A 20,364-nucleotide genomic window follows, 5' to 3' on the forward strand; every position below is an offset into this window, starting at 1 on the left:
TCTCCAAGTGGAAGCAAGGTTCTCCAAGTGGACTCAAGAACTGAAGATCAACTGAAGAGAGAGAGGACACAAGGCAGCTACACATCAGTTGCAAGCTGACTCATCCTTTCTCAATTCATCTATATATTGAGCTCTCTCCTATGAGCTCAGGAGGCTGGAATTTTGTGCAAAGTAATTATATGTTGTTGGTTTCACTATAGAGCTATTGGGTGATTGCTTGAAGGAGGTGAAGAGGAGAAATTCTTTCTGCTGGGAGGTGTTGCTGGATTGGGGCCTTCAATGGTTGTAACCTTCTCAGAACTTTACTTCTTCATTAATAAAAGCTATTGAGGTTCTTCTATATGCATTTGTTTCAATGATGTGTTGTGATAATTGTATATTTGATTTATGCTAATCCTTGAATCAGTTATGATTGCATGCTTCTTGTAGTTTCCTTCTTTGTTATTTTGCAGGATCTCACTGTAGCTGGGCCAGCAAAAGAACAAGGAGTTGGGAGCAAGTAGCGAAGAGAAGATTTTGGATTCGACATTAAGCGCAAGGCAACGGTTAGTGCATTTCCTCATTCTCTCTTGCTTTCGTAAAGAAGTAAACCTTAAGTAGTTTTTTTTACAGTTGTTGCTGAGGTACTATCACCCTTAGAGTGGGATAGGGTCATCTGAATCGGATACTTTTCCCTATAACAAACTGGCGACTCCGCTGGGGACCGTATCTGTTTGATTGTTTGTAGTATTTTGCTATTCATTTCCTGAACCAAAGAGTACCAAATCGAAAAGCTTTTGACTATATCAAAAGCGAAGTAGAGGGCAGCTACTCTAGCTCATTTCTGAGCAGGTTCATGATTTGAAGAGCTGATCTACAAGGATCCTTGTAAGCTCTTAGTGATAGCTTTTCATCTTCCTTGTCATCCCTTAGCGTGTACTTGACTGATAGCTTCTGATTTGAGCAAAAACTGTGAATTTTTGAGAAAATTGTGACCCGGAAACTGAGGAAACGCAACTTTCATTTTCCAAAGCAGGTAGTACACAGGCTACCTGCTTTGCAACGCAAGTCCCGAAGGGGCTACCTGCGCTGAGAGCCAGACTGGCTGTGCAGCACCTGCGTTGGCCCAATTTTGCCTTGTGCATTTGGGGTTTCCTCCCTTTTTCTTGCCTTTTTCACTATAGATTTTGCAGCCAGTTACCAGTCTTGTACCTATTCTGAAACCAACCTTACTTGCCATCATTCCACCTCTGTTATATAACAAAATTGTACTTGTTCTTTTGTATTTCTTACCTCATTTACAATTTCCCATAACGAAAGTGAACTAGTCTTGCTTTGGCCTCTTAGATCTGAACCTGTGTTAGGCATTTTGCTGGTTTAAAGAGTTAGCTTGTTTGCTGTCCATAGCTGATTAGTCTTTTTACTTTCGTCATTATGGTTTGATTTCATGTATTTCCAGTGATTAAACAAGTAAATCTTAAGGTGTCTTTTGATTTTGGACAAGCTTGTTTACTTTCGCTTGAAATCGAAATCAAAGTTATATAACAACTTTCTTTTTGTAATACATCAACATTAAGAAAGGGAAAAGAAAATACATGCATTGTGCATTTTGCATTTGAAAAAGTTTGCATGATGATTTAGGAGAAAGTGCATTAGTTTGTGCTGTATGAACCGTGTGAAAAGATATGCCTTTCTTCTCCCTCAGTAGTTAAGATTTTCATCAGTCAAAAAGATTTGAAAAAGCTTGCTTCTCATCTTAGGCTGCATTTAGGAATTTGTCATATACATCTCGTGGTGAACCTTGAAAGGCAAACTTTAAAAAGATCAACTTAAAATATACTGAATGAACCTAACAACGCATTGAAACATAACGCAAACACATAGAGGTCTAAGCTAGAGACGTGTTCCGGCGTCGTTAAACGTAGTGACTGTCGATCTCGACGAAGGTGGGTGATTCCTCCTGAGAGTCGGTGGCACTAATACGGACTTGTGCTCCCACGTACCGTCGAGTATATATTGGGAGACCCCTATAGGCATATATCTTTTATCCTTAGGAAGCCGTGTCGGCCGCCCTACTGATCGCAATGCAGTGAACACAACATTCACGAAGATTGACCACCCGTACCGTAAAACGTATTCTGTGGTTTTGCGAAAGGTTTGGCACACCCTCTGCCTAGATCTCCAGAGTAGTTTCTTTTGGCCTTTTTCAAACTCTATAACTGAAAAAGTCCATACGAGCATTTGTCACTTCGGGCTCGTTAAAACATCGAAGGAGACTAGAGTCATCTTTAGCTTTTTCTCGACTCTTTAAAACTGAAAAAGCAAGTTGTGTCTAAAGCGTCGTTATAAAATTTATTTTAAGCGGAATAATCATCACCTTTCCCTCATTGATCTTCGAAGTTAGTCTACCACAAGTGGAAGTTCCTGTAGAATCGCTAAGAAATCTTTTGGATAGACTAGATATGTCTGAACAACCGTCGACATCTAGGACTGTGTCGTCCGACACAGCAGCAGCAGAGCCTCCTGCTGCTACTCCAACGATGTTCGCTGGTATACCATCTGTCCCGGCAAATTGTCAACAACAAGCCGGAGTCCCATCAGGGACGATGACATGGTTAGTTCCTATTTCTTCGTCCGGATTATCATCTGGTATTTCTTATGTTGAAACTCAACAAATCAATCCAACGTGTCTTCAAAGGCCAATCTACCCTTTAAGTACTGGATTGCCACCATATGGAGGACAGTATGCCTTTTCATTGTTCCCCCCTGGAGAACAACCATATGGGAGTTTACAACAAAATTCAGGTCAAACTGGAATTACATCCAGCGGTTGGGTACCAATACTGCCTCAGCAACCAAGAGTTGCATATTCAATGCAACCAGTCCACCCTGTGTCGAATGTTGCCACTATACCTGGTATGGTGAGTGCGTCGCAAGTACAAGCGCTGCCTACTGTATGTCAACCCCAAGTTTCTCAGGTTGCCATACAACAGCCTCTTGTCTCGACATCTCAATCGCAACCTCAGGTCAGTGCCTCCTTATCCGGAGCGACTCAGGATCAAACAAGTACTGTGACTCCTCATCTTGGTCAATCATCTAGTATTGGGCATCAGCAAATGGTCCAACAACCAGAGCTGGTTCAAACTCAACAACCGCCATTCCAGCAATCATGTCAAGGACCTGAGCAACAAGTCTTTGTAAGTAATGGGCAACCATACTATAATGGTTATGCCCATCAACCTTGTCAAAGTTGCCAACATTATGTTGGTATGCAAAGACCCACTGCTCAGGCGATTCCATCTTATCCTGGATATGCTTCGCCTAACCTGAATCAACAGTTGCCCTTTGTAGCAACTCTAGAATTACCAGATCTAAACTGGCTGACGAATGATCCAATTGCTTATGCCCCTTAGTGGCCAGCGATTCTGCATAAACTTCCATCAGACATTCCTAAATTTAATGGAAATCCGGGTGAAGATCCGTCAAATCATGTGATGACATTCCATCTGTGGTGTTCATCGAACACCCTGAATGATGATTCGATAAGACTTCACCTCTTTCAGAGGACGTTAACGGGTCCAGCGGCAAAATGGTACATTGAATTGCCTAGAGCTTCGTTCGACAACTTCAGTACCTTAGCCACAACCTTTTTAACCCATTTTCAATTACCGATAAGGTATGAAACGGGAACAGAACTCCTTACCAATTTCAAACAGACGACTGCCACCCACATATCTGATCATATACATGAGTGGCGACGTCGTCGTAGGATGGTTAAAACGTACGTTCCTGATCAGCTATTAGCTGAATGGTTTATCAAGTCGTTACTTCCAGCTATAACGGAAGATGTGGCAAAGGGAGGAGTCGTAACGGAAGAGCAAGTTATCGCTCGTGCGCAATATCTAGACTTGGTCTATACTCAGTCTGGCATGCTCTACGACAAAATACCTGACGCCCCTAGACTGGAATTCTCAATTCCTCCTCCTCCTAAATCAAACAATGACACTCGCGCCAGTAATGGCGTGATTGGAAAGCACAAAATTTCTAGTCAAAATGCAAATGAAGAACTTCTTGCCTCGGAAGTAAATGCCATGTCGACCGACAAGGGCAAACAACTGAAGCAACCAGGGGGCAAGAAGAAAAAGAAAAGGAAAGGGAAACCCCCGACAGGGTGTCATATATGCGATGAGGATCATTGGACGAAAGATTGTGCTCATATAGCTGAAGTTAAGAAACTCTTCAAGAGTTCAAAAACCCCAGCAGTATTGACTGATCCGTTTCCTAGTCCAAGACAAAATCTGGTTGCTAATCAAAATGCTTCCCGATCCCAAGTGCTTATGTTGTCCACCTCAAAGCAACAGAATAATGCTTTGACAAGGAATAAAGATTACATGAATCCAAAGCAGTTGAACAACAAGGCAAATAAACAACCTAGTAGTTCAACAACAACTTTGACCAAAGTCGTGCCACCCATCATTCCTGAACCAATGATAAAGTCGCCAAAGGGAGTAGTACACAAATCGACATTTAATCCTCGTGCAAAAATAGCACAGAATTATAATATAGTAGAGGACCTGGCCCAATCGCCATCCGCTATGTCGACACTTGAGGTACCGCAAAATTGCCCCTCCCAAGAGCAAGCTTTACTATCAGCGATAAGTGGGATTGGCCCAATGGATTCCAATCTTGTGACCTTTGATCATAAAGGATATGACCCTCAGTTACCAGCTCAACTAGCTTTCCTTATTCAAGTGAAAGCCCTCAACAAAACTGTTCATCGAACAATTATTGATGAGGGGGCATCTACATGTCTTATGTCGATGAGTTGTTGGAAAGATTTAGGCTCACCACCCTTGTCGAAATCGTCAACGACGTTTAAAAGCATTTGATGGACGATCATACACTCCATACGGGATTTTAAGTAACTTGCAAGTTGAACTGGGGGGCAAAACAGTAGGAATTGATGTTGAAGTAATTGATGGAAACCTCGATTACAACATCCTACTTGGAAGACCATGGATCTATGCCATGGCCGCAGTTGTGTCGACCTACTTCAGGAAGATTACATTTCCCTTCCAAGGAGGAATTACAATCGTCGACCAACAAACTTTTCTCCCCAGCAGTCCACAAGTTACGGGAAGCATTCCAATGATCCATGGAAGGAATCATTCGCTCCAAAATATCAGAGTAGGCCTCCTAAAAGACCCTGCCTTAATGGGTACTTTCGCCCTACCGCCTCCAAATAATCTGGCAAGAGTGGCCACGGTGGAAACCTACAAAATGAAATCTAATCCAATCTTCTGGTTGGATTCAGAAGATTTCTAAATATTTTGTCGGCATGGATCATCACCCTAATAGAAATACTGTAAATACAGTGGGCTCCGAGGACGGTTCTTATCTTGTGTCAACCTCGTTAAAAAATGAAACAAGGAGTCGAGGATAGTTCCTATCTTGTATCAACCTCATTAAAAAATGAAACAAATCCCCGAGGTAAACCTTCATTCCAACCACCGAGTTGGATGCAATGAAGCTTGGGGGGCATGCACCTCGATTTGCATTATTATACTGGGGGCATGCAAACTTATCTCCAAGCAGTTTTAGCACATAGTTCATGCTCGTTAAAAAATAAACATAAGTTGTGAGCAATCTTCCCCTAGAGTTCAAACTCACCCAGAAAAAATGAACTGGTAAATAACCTTGGTAAATGTAACCTTTGACAGCCATATAAAAACCATTGGTCGTGTTTGTGTACCGTCACCTCCATCCGTTCATTTGGCCAATCGTTCATCTCCATATGATTGTTTACCCTCTTTTGAGGAACAGCTGCGAAGAGTGATTTCACTAAGCCATCCTTGTGACACTGCCGTGATTGGAATATTCCAACCTGTACCTGGAATCTGCTGCTACCCTGTTCATCACTCGTTCCTCAAAAGACGAGTCGTCTTTGAGCTCTTTTCACTGACTCGTAAAATATGAAAAGTTTGCCGAGTTTTGGCCTTCCAGCTTGTTAAAGCGACCGGAAAGCTATCCCTCTTCTAGATTTTAATCTTTTTGGACTTGAGGGATTATTGCACAAAAAGATCGAGCGCTTGTTTTATTCGGCTCGTTAAAGCAATCGAAAATTCATCCCTTCTGTATTGTTTTATACTTTTTCGGACTTAAGGGATTAGATGACGAAAAAGGAATTCTGGAGTTGACTTTATGTACCTTTTCAGACTCTCTAAAAATGAAAAGAACTGAGTTATCCTTGTCGTTAGACTCGTTAAATTCATTAAATAGCGACAAACTTGTCTTTAGACGAGAACGAGTTTCCCTATCGCTAGGCTCGTTAAAACATAGAGATGGGCTTGCCCGAAGGGCAGGTTATAGAACAAGCATATGTTATCCTCCTCAAGCTTGACAAAAATAAAGAGGTACTGGTCAGCAATGACTGGGGAAAAATTGGGAGAACCTCACAGCTTTAATGGTAGCAAGTCGCTCTTGAACATGACACTTTGTCCTCCGTATCACATCGGGTTGGGTTGTTTCATTCACCGGTCTCATCACCATGGTCCTCACCACACCATCCACATATGGGGTAATGCTACCGATCCATCACATTAGTGTCGTTATATGTTCAAGAGATGTTGTTCCGCAGAGAGTCAACCGTGTCCCATCCACTGCCATACATTGTCTTTCATCCATTTCATGACCGCCACCCTGAATCATACATCACAGTTTGTTTTCACCTCATCACAATCATTAGCTCCGTTCTGTGTCACTGATGTGGGATTCATTAAGGCCCTCCTTTGACGGATCGCTCCTTGTCGACATCAGCTCATTATCCAAGGAGTTGATCTAGGAACAACCCCTTCAGTACTTTGAAACTTGCATGCCTCAATGGCAAGTTTCTCACTTCCGGCGGCAGGTATACATCAATGACCTTCGACCAGAAGATTTTGCATGGTGGTCGACGCCAAGTCCTTTATTCCCACCATGTGAATTGTACTGCCGTACCTTGAGGGTCATCATCCTTATCGGTGATTCCTCTCGCGCTTGTTAACGGTTTACATCATTGACCGGTAATCAAGCGATGTCTTTCCATGTTCGACTTCAAGAAATTCTCACATGGATCGACTTGTACATCGAGTGAAGATCAGAAGAGATTGAAGACCCCGGATCTAGTTTCATCCATCCGGGCTGCGATATGTATTCAGGATATAAAGACATTTGATGTGTACATCATTGCAGCAGATGATCATCCTTCTCAAAGGATGATAATTTCAGCAGAGAATTATCAGTCTACCATCAGACGATCGTCTGTTCTATGTACCAAAATGAATTTATAAAGCTGAGCATGGGAATGCCCGCCTCAGCTAGATCATGAAAAAGTATGAAAAATAATGTATTGTATTGTATCTTATTACAGGACACTTCTCGGCAGATTGAATGAACTTTGGATCCTCCTAATAAAGCATTTCACCCGATAAACGACCTCATACTTTAGGGGGCATCTGTTATAGACAATTTTGTGCCTTGCAGCATCAGGCATGAATTGTCAATAATCCAAGGGATCCAAAGTCCCTAAACATGATGTTCCTACCCCTAGAGGAACAAGGTCAGCAAACCAACAGCTCTCAGATCAGTTCTCCACCTGAAAACACTCAAAAACAAGCAATCCTGAAATCAAAGCAGGTACTCCACTAGGCTTCTGCGCTGAAACTCAACTCCTCCATGGTGTACCTGCGTTGCAAAGCAGGTAGAACAAAGGCCACCTGCGCTGAGCGAGATGGGACAAGTGGCACACTGATTCATTACTCTGGAATCTTCCAAAAATGACACTTGGATCAGGGATTTCGCCTTGTGATGAGTTAGAGGCTCTGTTTCTCCAAGTGGAAGCAAGGTTCTCCAAGTGGACTCAAGAACTGAAGATCAACTGAAGAGAGAGAGGACACAAGGCAGCTACACATCAGTTGCAAGCTGACTCATCCTTTCTCAATTCATCTATATATTGAGCTCCCTCCTATGAGCTCAGGAGGCTGGAATTTTGTGCAAAGTAATTATATGTTGTTGGTTTCACTATAGAGCTATTGGGTGATTGCTTGAAGGAGGTGAAGAGGAGAAATTCTTTCTGCTGGGAGGTGTTACTGGATTGGGGCCTTCAATGGTTGTAACCTTCTCAGAACTTTACTTCTTCATTAATAAAAGCTATTGAGGTTCTTCTATATGCATTTGTTTCAATGATGTGTTGTGATAATTGTATATTTGATTTATGCTAATCCTTGAATCAGTTATGATTGCATGCTTCTTGTAGTTTCCTTCTTTGTTATTTTGCAGGATCTCATTGTAGCTGGGCCAGCAAAAGAGCAAGGAGTTGGGAGCAGGCAGCGAAGAGAAGAGTTTGGATTCGACATTAAGCGCAAGGCAACAGTTAGTGCATTTCCTCATTCTCTCTTGCTTTCGTAAAGAAGTAAACCTTAAGTAGTTTTCTTTACAGTTGTTGCTGAGGCACTATCACCCTTAGAGTGGGATAGGGTCATCCGAATCGGATACTTTTCCCTACAACAGTGTACATACTGGTTTTGCATCTTCCATACCATATTTCTTCAAAATTTGTTTGAGATACTTGGTTTGAGATAAAAAGATTCCTCCTTCTTTTTGTTGGATTTGCAAACCAAGGAAATATGTCAGTTCTCCTAGCAAGGACATTTCAAATTCTTTCTGCATGACCAAGGCAAAACTTTGACTCATAGCTTCTTCATTGCTCCCAAAAATAATGTCATCTACATACACAACAAGTATTAGCAATTTGTCATTTTCAACTTTTATATAAAGATTGCTATCTGCTGATCCTTTTGAAAAGCCTTGTTGATGAAGATATTTGTCCAAACGGTAGTACCAAGCCCTTGGAGCTTGTTTGAGACCATAGAGAGCCTTCTTCAATCTGCATACAAGATTTGGATCATTTCCAAGAATGAACCCATCTGGATGTTCAATGTACACTTCTTCTTCCAAGTCTCCATTCAGAAAGGCTGATTTCATGTCCATTTGAAATACTTTGAAGTTTTGAAAACTTGCGAGAGCAAGGAACATTCGGATGGCCTCAAGTCTTGCAACAGGAGCAAAGGTTTCTTCAAAGTCTATTCCTTCTTGCTGCGCATACCCTTTACAAACAAGTCTGGCTTTGTTTCTAATTACTTCTCCATTTTCATTCAATTTATTTTTGAAGACCCATTTTGTTCTGATAACATTCTTATCTTTTGGTCTAGGAACCAGCTCCCAAGTGTTGTTCTTTTCGATGTGCTCAAGTTCTTCATCCATTGCTTTCACCCAACATTCATCTTCGCATGCCTCTTTCACATTTTGTGGTTCAGTAGAGGAGAGTAATGCCAAATAGCTTGAAGCTTCTACAACTGTTCTTCTTGTTTGTACACCTGCTTCTTTCTGCCCCATAATCTGAGATTCTGGATGATTCTTCTGAACATATCTGGATGGAGTCTTTTCTTCTATTCTTGTTTGCTCCTCTGGTTCTTCTTGAGGTTCTTCTTCTTCATCATTCTGTCATTGGGGGTAGCCTTCATCTTCTTTGATGTCTTCATGATGTACATGCCTAGGAATGTATCCCTTCTCATCAACCACTACATCAATGCTGTCAACAATTCTGCCAAGTCTTTTATTGTAGCATTTGTATGCTTTGCTATGTGGAGAGTAACCAAGAAGAATGCCTTCATCTGCTCTAGGTTCAAGTTTGCCAAGCTGCTCATCAGTATTCTTGATATAGCATTTGCTCCCAAAGATTTTGAAGTGCTTTACCGAAGGAGTCCTACCACTCCAGAGCTCATGAGGAGTTTGAGTGCTGTTCACCCGGACATTTGTTTTGTTGAGAATAACAACCGCAGCATGTGCAGCTTCACCCCAAAAAGTTGAGGGAGTTCCTGACTCATCAAGCATAGCACGAGCCATTTGTTGGACTGTTCTGTTCATTCTTTCCACAACTCCATTTTGCTGAGGGGTTCTTGCTGTAGAGAATTCTCTTCTTATCCCATGTTCTTCACAGAAATCGAAAAATTCATTTGAAGTAAATTCCCCACCTCTGTCGGATCTGAGGCACTTAATTTTGTGACCTGATTCATTTTCAACCAAGGCTTTGAAGGATTTGAATTTTTCGAATGCTTCATCTTTGTGCTTCATAAGTCCTAACCAAACAAACCTGGAGAAATCATCAATGAATAATATCAAGTATTCTTCTCCTCGAGGTGTTCTTTTCCTGAAAGGACTACATGTATCTGTATGTACTAGCTCAAGAGGCATGCTAGCTGAACCTTCTTTCTCTGGAAAGTTAGTTCTGGTTTGTTTTCCAAACTGACATGATTTGCATATAGTGTTGTCAGGAATTTTGATATCTGGAAGATCGCGAACTGCCTGATATTTGCGTGCTTTCCTTATTTGTGAAAATCTTAGATGTCCCAACCTCCGATGCCATAACCAGTGCTCATCATCCTTGCTCAGATAGCATTGTTGTTGTCCTTCTTCAAATATGTACAGATTATTTGGAGTTCTTTTGCCTTTGATCACTATTTTACCTGTATCAAGATCACGAACAAGACATTCATTTGATCTGAATATAACCTCGGTTCTTTGATCACACATCTGGCTGACACTTAGAAGATTATGCTTCAATCCATCAACATACAAAACATTTCCAGCCTTGACCTTTTTTTTTAACTGAGCAATGCCTTTTCCTTTTATAGTTGCAGGAGTATCATTTCCAAAAGAGACTTTCTTTCCTTTTTCTAGAGCAGAATATGACTCAAGCTTTTCTTTATCACCTGTCATATGCTTCGAACATCCACTGTCAATGTACCATAGATTTTCCTGTCCCTCTGCATAAAATGTTATCCCACATCTTTCTGTTTATGGTTCATTTATTCTCCATGTTTTGGTGCTTGAGGCTTGTTCCTTTTTCTGCTGAAACCTGCTCCTGCATTCAGAGTCTTCATGACCAAAGTTATTGCAAATAGAACATTCAACTTCATTTTCAAGAACCGAAAAGTTGTTATAGGTCCTTTTTGTAATCCCGGTCATACTTCTTTGTTTTTGAGCTTCCCTAGTCATAATTGTTTTATATGCAACACATTGAGCTGCTTTGTGACCAAAGTTATGGCAAGAAAAGCATTGTCCATTGAAGAAACTTCTGCGGTTATCGTATCTACCAGCCAATTGATTGTAATTTCTATTGTCATCTATTCTTGAACCAAATTGAGAAGATTTTACCTGTGGCTGGTTGTAGCTTTTGTTCACCCTTAAGATGGATTGCCCCTGATAGTTTCTATTTGTAATTCGTCCCTGCTTTACCTGATGATCTTCATTGTGCTTTTGCTCATTTCTTCTTGCTGCATCAAGATAACTTTTTGAGGTGGATGCTTGAGAAGTTTCTCCATTATAACCCAGACCTGTCTTGTTTAGTGGAGACCGCTGCACATTGATAATCTCATCCAAAGTTTCAGATCCTTTGACAAACTTGAGATTAATAGCTTTTGTTTTCTCAATCTCTTTTCTAAGACCAACAATTTCACCTTCTAATTTTTCAAGATGTTTTTCCTTTTCATCAATTTGAAATTGTAGAGTATCAATGATCATGTTCCTTTCTTCTATACATCTCTTGAGTCTAGTAATTTCATCATAAAGGTTATCCACACTTATAGCATCCATATAATCATCATCTTCAAATGCCATTAACAACTTATATTCATTACCTTGTTCATCTTCATCACTGTTTGATAGACCATCACTATCTTCATGAGTGTAGTAGCTTTTCTTATTTGCGTTCTGTTTCTTGTTCCATCTAGCAGGTTCCTTTCCTTTATCCTTATAAGGACATTTTGCAGCATAATGACCTACTCTTCCACAAGAAAAGCATTTAAAAGGTAACTTACCTCTGAACCTTCCCGAAACCCTTTGAAGATTTCTGACAAAATTTGATTCTTCTTCCTCTTCTTCTGGGACGTGGCTTGCTTCATAATAATCTCCTTTGCCTGATGCCTTGAAAGAAGCTTCTCTTCTGTCTAATGGACCTCCCTTTCTCATTTCATAAGCAGTTAGAATTCCATGTAGCTGAGACATAGTAAGAATTCTTAGATTTTCCTTTTCTTCTATTGCAGATACTTTAGATTCAAACTTGGGGGACAATGATCTTAGAACCTTTTCAACCACAATAGCCTCTTTTATTTCTTCACCCAAATTTTTCATACAATTAACAACCTCATCTACCCGAAGAAAATAGTTAGCCACAATTTCATCATTATACATTTTGAGAGTCTCATACTGAATTCTGAGAGTTTGAAGTTTAGCACGCTTTACCTGTTCATCTCCTTCATAGCTCGTGACAATTTTGTCCCATATCTCTTTTGCGGATTTATAGTGCATTACCTTCACGAATTCTGATTGAGATATACATCCTAATAGAGTACTGACTGCTTTCGCATTTGTTTCATACTTCTTTTTCTTGGCTGCATCTGTAGGAGTAGCTGAAGGAAAAGCGTAGCCTCTCTCTACGATGTCCCAAACTTCTGTACCAAGAGATTGAAGATAGGCAGTAACTCTTACCTTCCAATAATTGAAGTTTGTCCCATCAAAAACTAGTGGCCTGATTGATGCTTCTCTCTCGTAGTTGCTCATGATGAACGATCTACCTTCAAGCAATCAAGCTTCTCTGAAGGACCTGCTCTGATACTAATTGTTGGAAATAATACTGAGAGGGGGGGTGAATCAGTATTATCTAATTCTTTTAATAAATCTTCCTTATTTTTTCTTTGAATTAGTTTTGCATGTCAGTACCATAAAATAATGAGCATGAACAAAGAAAACAGATAGTCACACCAAAGAACACAAGATGTAAGGTGGAAACCCAATGTGGGTGAAAACCACCTGCTGCAATATGTCTCTATCTTCTTTCAAATTAGAAACTCCTTTTACAATGGTTTTGTACTGGTGCAGTCCTTTACCAGTACGCAGGCTGCAACCTGCAGAGAGCTACAACTCTCTCTCGTTTTCCAGTCTCTCCTGGAAGGGAGCTACAACCCCCTACTTCTTTTCTCACAGGGACCACTTTTCATAAATTTTCAAACTGGATCCATAAGCATCAAATGATCATCAAGTATAAGAGAATCACCCAATCAACTGTAGTAACCAGATCAACAATAATAGGACCAAACCCAGAACACAGCAATGATAAACAAAGATTTTAAGAGAAGTAAGCACCCTGTTCAACTGCTCAACTTACAGTACGCACCCTGCTCAACTGCTTGCCTGCTTACAGTACGCACCCTGCTCAACTGCTTGCCTGCTTACAGTACGCACCCTTCTCAACTATTCGCCTGCGTACCTCGCTCTGAGTCCATTGAACTGCCTGCGGACCTTCGCACCTGCAACCCTTCTGTGCCTGCGTACCGGCGCACCTGAAACCCTTCTAAGCCTGCGTACCGGCGCACCTGAAACCCTTCTGTGCCTGCGTACCGGCGCACCTGAATCCCTTCTGTGCCTGCGTACCGGCGCACCTGAAACCCTTCTGTGCCTGCGTACCGGCACACCTGAAACCCTTCTGTGCCTGCGTACCGGCGCACCTGAAACCCTTCTGTGCCTGCGTACCGGCGCACCTGAAACCCTTCTGCGCCTCCGTACCGGCGCACCTGAAACGCTTCGTTCCTGCGTATGCACGCACTTTTCTTTCACTGTACCGGCGTACCTTCGGGCATAGATGATTTCAAGACTTCATAAATAACCTAGACAGTTAGATCTACAAATCTGAACATGCGCCGAAGAGATCCCATTCCATCAATAGATTCGCCTTATTTAGATCTAGACCAGATCTAGCCCTCATAAGATATTCAACCCAAACATACTCAAGCCAAATGATCTCCTTTTCTTTATATAGGAAAGCTCTTCCTTAAAACATGGATCAATACCACGAACCGACACCATAATAACCCAATACCGTCGGCTAAATACCAAGAGTAAAACATAAGAAAACCCCACATGTGAATTTATTTGCCTTGAAATGTGTGCACTGGGGGTACGCACCTCCTGAACGGGATAACTACGGGTATGTACGCACTTTATGTAACATTGACTTGCGTGTACGCACCTTATGTAAGGTGTACCTGCGTACCCCTTATTTTCTTCAATATTTGATAGCTGTTCATCAATCTCTGCTGCTGACTTGAAGTACTGTGGTCTATCACCTGAATGGGTTGCCATCAAGGACAACACTTTAGCCATAATGCCAACATCCAGTCTATCATTTGGGAGCTATGGACAAAACAAGTCATTGTCTTGTAAAAATCTTGCATCAGCAGCATGAGGGTGCAAATCTGAAGGTGGAAGCAGACTCCTGTAGCTTAGATCCAGCTAGAGGATACCTGCACAAGAAAAATAGCCACGTATCAGCAACCAGACAAGCATGCATCCACAAAAACAAAGGCATACAACAAAAGGAAAGGCCACAACACCTCACAGCAAATGCATTCGACTTCCAAGTAAGTGACTAAACCCGTTCCTCTGTTGCATAAATGTAATTTAAAAACTACATGGATAGTGAGATGGTTGTGATTAAATAAGATCGATGGCCAGCTAACTGGCCACCCTTGTCCAGTTCAAATAGTGCCTTGTCCAATTCTACAACACTCAGCCGGAAATCATACAGCATACGTGTATAGTCAACTCACGGGAAATTAAAAAAAACAGGTAGTGAGAGATGTTTTGAACTCCAGCGCAACTAATGTCAAGTGATTAACAGGGAGAGAACATAGAGTTCATAATAACACTACATTGGGGACCAATGGTCTGCATGGGGCCAACGTGCACTTGGCCAGCTCACCCTCCATCAACATAAGTCTCCATAAACAACCAATCGAACTCATCTTTGAAATACTCTCACCACCATTGTTTCCATTTTATCATCATCCCCGCAACTGCAACAAGCTCTATACCACCTCCATAGCAGCGATCCAGTCGTTCTCTGCCAATTTTCAAAACACTCCTGCTTATCGGCATTCTACAGGAAGTTGTAACAGTTCTATAGGAGCAGGAACAACGTCTACAAGAAGGTTTCTATAGGAAAGGCAGAGAACAACTCTGCAAAAAGAAAACCCTGGATTTTCGTCGAAATTCAAGCTCAAAACGAGGTGGGATCAGGAAAACTTCTCGGTGCATGATTTGTTTGAGTAAGGTGGTGAATTAAACACGGCATTAGAATGAAAAAAGAGAGTGAAAGTCTGCCTCCATATTTTCTCTGAGTTCTACACAGTTCTCTGTTTTTTTCCCTCTGCATTCGAAGTCTGTCTTCTTCTTTCTCACATTCTTCTGAAAAGAGATATGCAACCATAAGAACTAAGCCTGTGTGAAAAAATGAATTTGCAAGACTGTCCACTCTCTGAAAGAAAAAATTGTGTTATTTGTTCTCTGTTCTATCAAAAAATTGATTTCTTTTCAAAAAGTGAGAAGCAAATTCAGGTTGGAACAGTTTGAAGAGAGGAAAAATTACAAATTGCTGTTGTGAAAAAACACGAAAAATTCTAGGAGCAATAACAGGTTCTACAGGTTCACCTACAACCAGTTCTATAGGAGGGGCAGTGAGCTGTCTTTTTTAGAAGTAAACACGGGTTCTTGTGAAATTTTTGGCTTCAAGAGGTAGGTTCCATGCATACCCACCTTGATTATCAATATGTGGAAGAAATGATATCATTTTATGGAAGGATTAAACCTGAAAAAGAAGAGTAATTGCATTCAAAATTTTTGCCTGTTTCTTAAAAAAAGGAAGAAAACAAACAATTTTATCTGTTGCATGTTTCTGCAAAAGAAGTGATGCAATTTTAGGGAAGAATTAAGCCTGAAGAAGGGAGAAATTGCATTAAAAAAAGGGCTACCTATTTCTTAGAAAAAACACGGTTTTCCCCGTTTTATTCAAAATTCTTGTCTCCATCCCTACGTTTGGTGTTCAGAAGGGGTATAAGCACAATGATAGAAGGACTCATAGACTCTAGCATTAAGTTTAAGACAGGGAGTCTAGATCAGCTGGCTCATTGTGGGTTAATTAAAATTTTAGTGGAAGAAGCCCTCCATACATTCACACTCCCTATAGCATGGGAAATCTTCAAAAACATGACAACAGAAGGTGACATAAAAGCCCTCACCTATGATATCAATCCTTCTGACATTGAGGAAGAAGAGAAAAAAGGCGGAGAAGATGAAGCAACTAATGACTCAGCAGGACAAGAAAAGGAGAAGGAAGAAACTAAAATAGAAGAGGAGAAGGATGAAGGGACGGAACAGGAAGAAACAGAGCAAACAAAGAAAGATGAAGAGACAAAAGGAGGAGAAAAAGAGGAAGCACAGGCAAAACAATGAAAAGGGTCCCTTGAGATTCTGGAAAGCGAGGCAGCAGCTGGTCTCACTGCCTTGAGCACACCAATTAAGCCAAAAGAAAGAGAAAAAGGCAGGCCTCCATGTATTTTAAGGCCAGGAAAAGCACAAGAATTCAAACAAGCAGAATAGGAGGAGTAGTGGAAGGACATGGACAAGAAGGTAGAATTTTATGGCACACATGAGTAGACCACTTCAGAAGCTTGGGATGATAGGGAGGCCACCAGGGCCATCAAGGATGAGGAGATGGATTAGTTGCTAAGAAGATGAGCAACACCTTCAATAGGGGGTTGATGATGAGCCGCTGAAATGGGTAATTATATGGGCTCATTTAGCCTTCTAATTCGACTTAATCCACCATTCTCATTAGTTTATTGCATGTTTTTTATTATATTTATGCTAATATAGTGAATTGGGTTAGTCATTATGCCAAAAAGTCTAATGTGTGCTTTATGCAGATTTTTGGTCAATTTTGAGACAAAATCAAAGGTTTAATGAGCACTTGGCAAGCCAAATTCGTAGAAGAACAAGGGAGAGGATTTGTAGGAAGGTGTCCCCTTCATTTATGAGCCTTTACCTCGAATTCTCCATCAAAAGCTCGGAGCACAAAGCCAAAGGGCAGCCAAGTAAGTCAAGTAGAACTGCTATTATCTTCAGTTCTAGGAAGTTGAGTTCCTTGATTTTGGGAGGACTGTTGGAGGTCCCCATTTGTATAAATAAGAAGGCTTAGGGCCTAAGTTTTGTTAGTTATATTTTAGTCATTTTTTAATTTATTTTCGCACTCTAGTGCAGCCCTGTATCAGCACATTTTCGAGCTTTTTCTTGTAAACAGTTTTTGGAATGTAACTATTATTTTTTTATCAATGAAGATGAATCCAGCTTTGCACCAGCCCTGATCGTTCTTAAGAGGCTGTAGCTCTTGGGGTTGAGCCCAACCAAAGTGCTAGTACCTCCTTTTTGTACTTTCATGTGTCTTTGCTGCATTCGTAGAATAATTTTTGTTATTTAGGTTAAAATATTTCTTTGTTACTTAGGATGTTTTTCATGGTTAAGATAGTTTTTCATGCTTCAGGTTGATTTGATATTTTGGTAGTAGAAAAGATCCACAAAAAGGCTATCAAGCAGTCCTTGATCTCATATCTCCCTCCTTGGGATCATGAACTGAGCCCAAGGCATACTTACTGCCACAAAAACACTGTTTTTGCCTTCCAATGCAATTGCTAGTGTTAGATTTTAAGTTGGAAAAGTTGATATCAGTTGTGTTTTCATGTTTAGATCTATTCTTGTTCAGTTTCCATAGCTATATTGCATTATTTTCTTTCTATAAACTTCTATTCATCATATTTCTGGTTTTTAAGGGCAGATTAGGTCAAAAAAGATAGATCTCTAGTTTTTTTAGTCTTTGTTCGATCAGTTTTGGAACATAGTGTGCAGAGCACCTGTAATACATTCCTACCTACCCTTCCTCCATCATACAACCTGTTCCAGCCTCTTTCCCAAGGTTTTCCTCACTCGTTTGTCACACTTTCCCAAACAACCCTAATTTCTACATTTTTGTGCAACATTGCTTCCTTCATCTTTGAACAACTCCAACCATCTTCTTCACTCCTGAGCTTCATCTACCAGATTCTGGACCCCTTAACATCCTTATCCATCCTTCATTTCCACTTTCCCACTATTTTTCCACCATCAACCCTCTAAAATCCTCTTTTGGCCGTTCCTATATAACTTCCTGTAGAACCCCTGCAGACTTCCTGTAGAAGTTCAAGTGAGTAGTTTTTCGAGATCTGATCACTGTGAAACTCTCTGGAAGGGTGCTAGGGAATCCTTAGGCCCTCTTCTCACCTTCCCAACCTCCTGCAAGCGCCCACTCCATTTCCTTTTGCCAATAAACCCCTGCACAATCAAAAATAGTTAAAACACATGCATAATAATTCTACAAAATTGCTCAAAAATACAAAAAGATGCTTTTTCCATATTTTCCTTTAGAAGTAGCTTAGAAACATGCTTTTTACCTTTCGAAGAGTCAATGGCATCCATTTCAGCAACTTTCATCTCTTTTCTTGCACCAGTAGGATTAGTCAGTAAAACTAGGGTTTGCATTTCCTTTCAGCGTTCCGCTTCTTTCTGCAAATAGACTAACCTCTTTTGAATTAGCTTTTGTCCATCATAGTTAAAAGCTTCTTCTAAGAGCTCATAAAATTTGGCTTAAGATCCTAGCGAACTTGTGCCAACTGATCAAGTGTCAACCTGCAGAAAGAGCTAGTACTTGTGCATACAACACCGTCGCTTCCAAATTTGTTACGAACAACCGGGTTGATTAAAAGTAAAGAAGGGAGTCCCAGGAGTTGCAGCATCATTGCTACAATACTGGGGCCCACCATATGTAGAGAAAATTTTGACTTGGTACTTATACAAAATTATTAGGAATCATTCCCCATGAATGGAGGAAGCTTTCCCCACCAAAATCCCTTGATTAGTGGATCTGGTTCCCAATACTAGGAATCTGTGTTAAACGGAAGGGAACACATTCCTAGATTTTCTCAATCATTGGAGTTCCACAATTTATGCCATAATTCCATAATATCTTGTTGATTTATTATTTAATATTTTTCCTCCTGTAGTACGGAACAAGTTCCTAAATTATCTCCTCCTCCAAATCTTCATAATCTGCCCAATATTCTCATAATATTCCACAAAATAAATAATATTAAGCACAAATATACAATTATTCATAAACCTTTATAATGAATATATTAAAGTTAAAAATACATTATCTAATGCAAAAAGAGAGGTTTAATGTGCTGAAGGATGGTCATAGACCTTAATTTATGTTTAATTTAGAGGCATGTGCCTTAATTTATGTCTAATTTAGAGGCCCATCATACCCCCTATTGAAAGTGTTGCTCATCCTCTAAGAAACTTAGTGACCTCATTGCACCTCATTCATGGCCCTAGTGGCCTCTCTCTTGTGCATTAATAATCTTGGTTGTAAGTTCTGCAAGGACAAGCTCATAAACATATTTGTGCAAAGAAAAATCCTTGTTTCTTGAGACCATTAGTTTGCTTACTTCCCCTTATTCAAGATGGGTTCTTGAACATTTTTCAATTTGAAAAGGTCTTCCACATCCTTAACAACCTTCTGCTACCTCGTTCCACCATTTGGAAACCTCTAAAACGTTCAAAGTGTCTTTAGATGAGAACTAGGACATCTTGTAGTAATTCCTATCAAAACTACAGGAAACCTTTTTTAGTATAAATGATATTTTGAGCCTAGGACAAGCCCTCAACTTGACTCCCATGCCTTTCTCTCATTTCTATAACATCGTTTAGGCCTTGGACAAAAGATAGAAAGAGATTAGAGACCTCTTGTAAAGTCTCTTTTCATCAATGCAGTTTGAGTTCTGTTTTGATGGTAGATGCCTCATTTCCTTTTGTTGCCTTATTCTTCTCTTTTGTGGCTTAGATGGTTGCCTAATGGCCTTGGAGTTCTCTGTTTTGATTAGGTCTCTCTTAGGCACTACCATATTTGGTTTTAGCAAAAAAAATTATTTCTTCCTTCTTGTAATAGCATTCTGCCTTCTTGTAGTAGTCATTCCTTCTTCCTTCAAAGTCTTTTAACTATATGGGAGTGATGAGAAATGATGTAGGTTTGTGAAAATGGAGAGGATGCTCTGTTTTCGTTTTCAAGAAATTTTCAGGGTGAGATAGGGTTTGTTCTTGAAATTATGAAATGGGATGGATGAATGATGGATATATAGTGAATATGAAGTGGATGGAGGGCTTGGAGTGCTATGGTGACTTGGCCTTTGCAAAACTTTATTCTTTTAACTACTGTCCTCATTCCTTGAAATCATCACCCTTCATAATTTGACTTTTCAACATTGCATGAGTGAAGGAGTGAGCTGCAATTAACTAGTTGAAGGCGACTGAGACTGCTAACCCATCCTTAGCTTATAAAACCTCATCTCTCATGCATTGACAACA

Source organism: Pinus tabuliformis, chromosome 5_1 (assembly GCF_031772625.1).
Source record: "Pinus tabuliformis cultivar Carrire ecotype Pingquan chromosome 5_1, CPIR1, whole genome shotgun sequence".
Taxonomy (NCBI): Eukaryota; Viridiplantae; Streptophyta; class Pinopsida; order Pinales; family Pinaceae; genus Pinus; species Pinus tabuliformis.